Source organism: Mus caroli, chromosome X (genome assembly GCF_900094665.2).
Source record: "Mus caroli chromosome X, CAROLI_EIJ_v1.1, whole genome shotgun sequence".
NCBI lineage: Eukaryota > Metazoa > Chordata > Mammalia > Rodentia > Muridae > Mus > Mus caroli.
In genome coordinates this window covers 132,699,389-132,706,106 of record NC_034589.1, presented here as the reverse complement: position 1 = coordinate 132,706,106, position 6,718 = coordinate 132,699,389, and the positions used below count along the sequence as shown (strand labels likewise).

The window sequence follows — 6,718 nt, the reverse complement described above, 5'->3', positions numbered from 1 at the left end:
TGGGTTCCCTCCCCCTTCCTTTATAACTGAGTGTCTGGAATTAGTAAAATTGAGCTTTGATCAGGATTTGTCTTAGCTCCATTCTTTTCTTCCGCCCCGTCTAGATTCCTCTCTTTTCAGTTCGAACTGCCATTCTCAGTTGAACCGTTCGTGTTGTGGACTGCGGGCAGGCCACAACAGATGACCTCTTCTGGTGTGTCTGAAGACATCCACAATATACTCATATACATAAAATAAATGAATAAATCTTTAAAAAATTGTAAACAAAAAAGTAAACTCTCCCTCTCTCTTTCCCTCTCTTTTGCATAATGTCTGGCTGTTGGTCTCTGTATTTGTTCCCATCTGCTGCTAGAGAAAACTTCTCTGATGATGGCTGAATAAGGCACTGATCTAGACTATAGCAGATGATCATTAGGGGTAATTTTATTGTTAATTTTTTAAGACCAGTAGTATTTGGTTTAACCCTAGATCGTTGGCCTATGTAGTCTCTGGTTCTTGGTCATACTAGCAGTATCAGGTATGGGTTACACCTTGTGGAGTGAGCCTTATGTCAAATCAGACATGGGTTGGCTATTCCCATAAGCTTTGTGCCTCTATTGTCCTAGCATATATTGCAGGTAGGACAGATTGTAGATCAAAGGTTTTGTGGACCTTCCCATACCAAAGACATTAGAAAATAGAGATTAAGGTTCTATGCAGGTATCAACTCAACACTCTCATGTTCAGTGTGTGTGTGTGTGTTTTGTTATCTTCAACAATGGAGCCTTACTGTTAGATTGTCTTGGTAACAGCCTGGGTTGTTTGGGGATTTCAGTGGGAACCCTTTGGCTAACAGCTCAATTGGATATAACCCAGACCCATTACTGGAAACTTCATTTGGCAACAAGAGATGGCCAGTTGGGATTCCATCTCTCTCCTTATTTGGAAACTTCATTAAGATCACCTTCATATATTTTAGGAAGTTTCCATTGCACTAAGTTTCGAATGCCCCTCAATTCTAGCTGTCTCTCTCTGCATACCTTCTGTCATCCAATCTCTCTTCCCCTCCCCACCCGATCCTTCCGTTCCCATCCCCCTTGCCATAGAACCTATTCTATTTCTTCCTCCCAGGAAAATATATGTGCCCCCTCCAGTCCTTTCCACTATGAATTTTATTGCTGTGAAGAGACAGACCATGGTAACTCTTTTTTTTTTTTTTTTTGTTTTTCAAGACAGGGTTTCTCTGTGTAGCCCTGGCTGTCCTGGAACTCACTTTGTAGACCAGGCTGGCCTCGAACTCGGAAATCTGCCTGCCTCTACCTCCCGAGTACTGGGATCAAAGGCATGCGCCACCACACCCAGCCATGGTAACTCCTATAAAGGAAGACATTTATCTATCTATCATCTATCTATCTATCTATCTATCTATCATCTATCTATCTATCTATCTATCTATCTATCTATCTATCTATCTATCTATCTATTTATTTATTTATTAAGATTTATTTATTTATTTTATGTATATGAGTACACTTTAGCTGTAAAAATGATTGTGAGCCTCCATGTGGTTGTTGGGGATTGAATTTAGGACCTCTGCTCACTCCGACTTGCTCAGTCCCTGCTTGCTCCGGCCCAAAGATTATTAATATAAATAAGCACATTGTAGCTGTCTTCAGACAGTTACCAGAAGAGGGTGTCAAATCTCATTATGGGTGGTTATGAGTCACCATGTGATTGCTGGGATTTGAACTCAGGACCTTTAGAAAAGCAGTTAGTGCTCTTACCCACTGAGTCATCTCGCCAACCCAAAGGAAAACATTTAATTGAGGCTATTTTACAGTTTCAGAGGTTTAGGTCGTTATCATCATTGCAGGAACCACAGTGCCAAGCTTGCAGAGCAGACATGGTATTGGAGAAGGAGCCCAAGAACCCTGAGTTGGCTTTCCCTCACCATACCATGGTACTGGTCCCAGAGATTAGTAATACCACAGATTCATATTATTTTATTTATCTACTTTAATTAATTACTTTTTTGTTTTTTGTTTGTTTTTGTTTTTGTTTTTGTTTTTGTTTTTTGTTTTTTGTTTTTTCGAGACAGGGTTTCTCAGTATAGTCCTGGATGTCCTGGAACTCACTCTGTAAACCAGGTTAGTCTTGAACTCAGAAATCCACCTGCCTCTGTCTCCCAAGTGCTGGGATTAAAGGCGTGCCACACTACTACCTGGCTATTAATTACTTAGAAAAAGATTTATTTATTTATTTTATGTATATGACTACACTGTAGCTGTACAGATGGTTGTGAGCCTTCATGTGGTTGCTGGGAACTGAATTTAAGACCTCTGCTCACTCTGGTTGGACCCACTCACTCAGTCCCTGCTCACTCTGACCCAAAGACTATTTATTAATATAAATAAGTACATGTAGCTGTCTTCAGACACACCAGAAGAAGGTGTCAGATCTCATTACGGATGGTTGTGAGCCACCATGTGGTTGTTGGGAGTTGAACTCAGGACCTGTGGTACAGCAGTCAGTGCTCTTAACTGCTGAACCATCTCTTCAGACCCCTAATTAATTACTTTAATTTGTATATTTTCTGAGTGATCTTGAGTGCCCATGTACCATGAAATATACATAATGGTCAGAGGACAACTTTTGGGAGTCAGTTTTTCCTTCCACTTTGTTGAGGCAGAGTGTTTCTACCACTGTGATGCAGAAACACCACTCCAACCTAGCTGACCTAGAGTTTGGGTGGATTTTCCCCTCTCTGTCTCCCTTCATGCTGTAGAACTGTGGGGACTACAGGTGCAAGTCCCTGAATTTGGCTTCCTGCCAAATTATGGGGGCTGAACTCAGGTCATCAGCCATTGGTTTATCCATTTACCTACTAAGCCATCTCCCAGGTTCCAAATTTTATCCTTTGTAGCTTTTAAATTTTTTGTTTTGGAGATCATAATGTAATTGCATCATTTTCTCTTTTCTGTTCCTTCTTTCAAACCCTCCCATATGCTTCTCCTTGCTCTCTTTCAGATTCATGGTCTCTTTTTTCATTAATCATTGTTATATACGTCTATGTTATTTACCTAAATAAATATATACAACCTCATTTGCAAAAACTACTCAGTCTGTAGATGGCACTTGTATGTATGCGTTTTCAGGGTCGACTATTCACTGAGCTATTGTTCATATATATATATGTCATACAACCAATAACAATTATGGTTATAGTTTAGTGGCTTTCAATTTATACACAGTATATGAATTACTACAATCTATATTATACTTTTAAGTTTAAAAGAATAGATTTTAATTAGACTTATTGATATGATTATACTCCTAGTGTCCTTAAGAGCTCACAGTGTTTACTAGAAATTTCCAGTTTCTTTCTTAGGAAATGTTTAGCTTTTTGTAGCATGAGCATATCTAAAAGTACTAAGGCTTTCTGTAGAATGCTGACCATCATCAGTACAATGGAATACTGTTAAGTACTAAAAGGTAACAAATTGCTTGTACATGCTATCACAACAGAGATCAACCTTGAAAATACTGTGCAAAGTAAAAGTAGTCAATTATAAAAGATAGGTATTTGTGGTGGTTTGAATATGCTTGGCCTACGGAGTGGCACTATTTGGGGATGTGACCTCTTTTGAGAAAGTGTGTCACTGTGGGTGTAGTCTTTAAGACCCTTGTGCTAGCTGTCTAGAAGTCAGTCTTCTCCCAATGTCCTTCAGATGAAGGTGTAGAACTCTCAACTCCTCTTATACCGTATCTGCCTGGACACTGCCATGCTACCACCTTGATGAGAATGGACTAAAACTTTGAACCTGTATACCAGCCCCAGTTAAATGTTGTCCTTGTAAGAGTTGCCTTGGTCACGATATCTGCTCACAGCAGTAAAACCCTAACTAAGACAGTAGATGTTTCATTTTGTCCATGTATGTGTAATATCCAGAAAAGGCAAGTCCAAAAGGTGAAAAACCGTATGTTTACTAGGAACAAAAAATAGCAGGGTTAATGGAAAATGATTGTTAACAGGCACCGAGGCTTCGTGGGGACTGGTGAAAATGCTTCTGAATTACTTCATGGTGATGATTACACAACTCTGTAAGTGTTAAAAACACTGCCTTATACATTTGAAATAAATGGATTTTGTGCTATATAAAATATATCTCAATACAGCTATTGAGAACGTACATGGTTGAGGAGGGATTTTATTCTGCCTAATTGACCACAGTGAAAACTAATGACCCTTAAGGAAAGACATTAGAAAAATTATACCTGCTTGTAAACATCAATTCAAATCACAGAAGGTTTAGTTTGTGTTTTTTTTAAAAAATTATGTAAAAACATAATTACTAGTGTATTCTTCCAAACATTTTGGGAAGAAGTAATATTAGTTTTACATAAGCTGTTTGAAAAAGCATGAAGAAATCTTTTTCTGAACAAATTTTATGAAGCCGACATTGTTTTAATATAAAAACCAAAGATATTTATAAATAGACAACAAAGCTATGTAGTACCTTTCTCCTTTCATGTAGTTTTGATTCTCATAGGTTCAATTATCCATTGTCTATAAATTTGCAATGGAAATCAGTTCCTCTTTAGCTCTTTTTTTCCCCCCAAACCCTTTCTGTTTTGAAACAGGCTAACCCAGACTAGCCTCAACTCAGACTCCCAAACCTACTACGTCACTTTATACATGCTGGGATTACAAGTGTGTACCACAACAGAGATAAATATTTCATAATCTTAAACTGCATATTGTTTTAAATAATGTGATGCAAATTTATGCCTTCCTACTTTGTCTTGCCTGCGACGTAAAACACCCCTTTGTCTAGAGTATCTGTATTGTATACACATCTCAGCCGTTAGTCACATACTATTCATTTTGGTTAACTGTCTATCATAGTATTTGTGTTCAAAAACCCTTTATTTTAGTTAATATGATCCCAAGGCATAAAAGTAATGTCACTGTCAGTTCAGGTATGTCTAAGAAAAGTTATAGTGCTTCTTGTATGTGGAATAGAGCTTGACATAAATAAAGAAGAAAGGACAGGGCATAGTGACACATGCCTATAATCCTAATCCTAGCATACTTGGGAATGCTCAAACAAGACAATTATGAGTTCAAGTTCAGCCTAGATTATTAGGGAAGTTCAATGCTGTGCTGGAGCCATGGCTCAGTCTTTAAGAACACTGACTGCAGATCCAAAGGACCCAAATTCAAGTCCCTAGAAGTACTTGACAGTCTATAGCTGTCTGAACTGTCATTTGGGCTGGTGAGATGGCTCAGCCGTTAAGTGCACTGACTGCTCTTCCAAAGGTCCTGAGTTCAAATCCCAGCAACAACATGGTGGCTCACAACCACCTGTAATGAGATCTGATGCCCTCTTCTGGTGTGTCTGAAGACAGCTACAGTGTACTTATGAATAATAATAAATAAATCTTTTGGGCAGGAGCAAGCAGGGACTGAGTGAGCGGAGTTGATCAGAGTTACCAAGTAAGCAGGATTCATCAGAGCAAGCAGGGCTGACTGGAGCGAGCAGAGGTCCTAAATACAATTCCCAGCAACTACGTGAAAGCTCACAACCATCTTTACAGCTACAGTGTACTCATATACATACAAATTAATAAAATAAATATTTTAAATAAAAGGAAGTTCAAGGCCATTTTGAGATGGAGAGTGAGACTCTCTAAAACAAATTATATGGTAGGGTTGCTAAGATTTATGGCTCGTGTCTTACTCCGCTGGATCTATGATCGAAACTTTACCATAGGAAACAAAAATAGTATATATAGTGTTTGGTACCACCTCCCATATCTGGAATCTTCCAGGAAACTAGCTCTTATGAATAAAGAAGACTGGCTTATACTGACCAAAATTCTTTATGAATCTAAAGACATAAAGGTGCTGGAGATTGAACCTAGAGCTTCACACATACAAGACTGGTACTCTGTCACTATACCAAGTTAACACAGGCAAGACCTTTAAGAAACTTGAGTAGATCAGATCTAACAATACATAAGAAAACCATATCACAATATTTGGGATTATTCCAAGAAGTGTTGGTGTACCATTTAGAACCAACCTTTATAACTCAGCCCAAAATCGAGTGCCCTAACGTTATGATCTCAGTCAATGAAAAGGATTTGACAAAAATCTATTCGTAAAAACTCTGTACAGCCTAGTAGGTCATGAGACTGTGGCAGGAGAGTGACACAGGGGCATTATCAATTCAAGGTCTGCTTGGTCAATTTAGCAAGACATTGTTTTAAAATAAAGATGAGTAAAAAGAAAGCTGGGGGCGTATCTCAGTGTAAGTGCAAAAGGAAGGTAAGAGAACATAGTGTGTCATCAGATGTAGGAGTATAGTATGTGGAAGACTCGAGGGTCAAACCGTAGTGTCTCTAAATAATAAAACAGATAAATAAATACACTAATCAATTAAAAACAACCAAAGACGATAATTTTTCTTTTCTTTTCATTTCTTCCACCCCCAGACCCCAGAAGGGGTTTCTCTGGGTAGTGCTGTCTCTCCTGGAACTTACTTTGTAGCTCCAAATTAGTTCTACCTTCCTCTGCCTCTTTAGTGTTGGGATTAAAGGCGTGCACTGCCACCAACCAGTCTGAAGACTGTTTTTCTTTTTTTTTAATTTTTAATATTTTTATTACATATTTTCCTCAATTACATTTCCAATGCTATCCCAAAAGTCCCCCATAGCGCCCCCCACTTCCCTACCC

At 38.5% G+C, this 6,718-nt stretch overlaps 1 pseudogene; it reads left to right on the top strand.

The window, feature by feature from the left end:
• The first annotated feature begins 6,259 nt into the window (after positions 1-6,259).
• Positions 6,260-6,718, top strand: part of LOC110286410 — an 8,786-nt pseudogene continuing 8,327 nt past the window's right edge.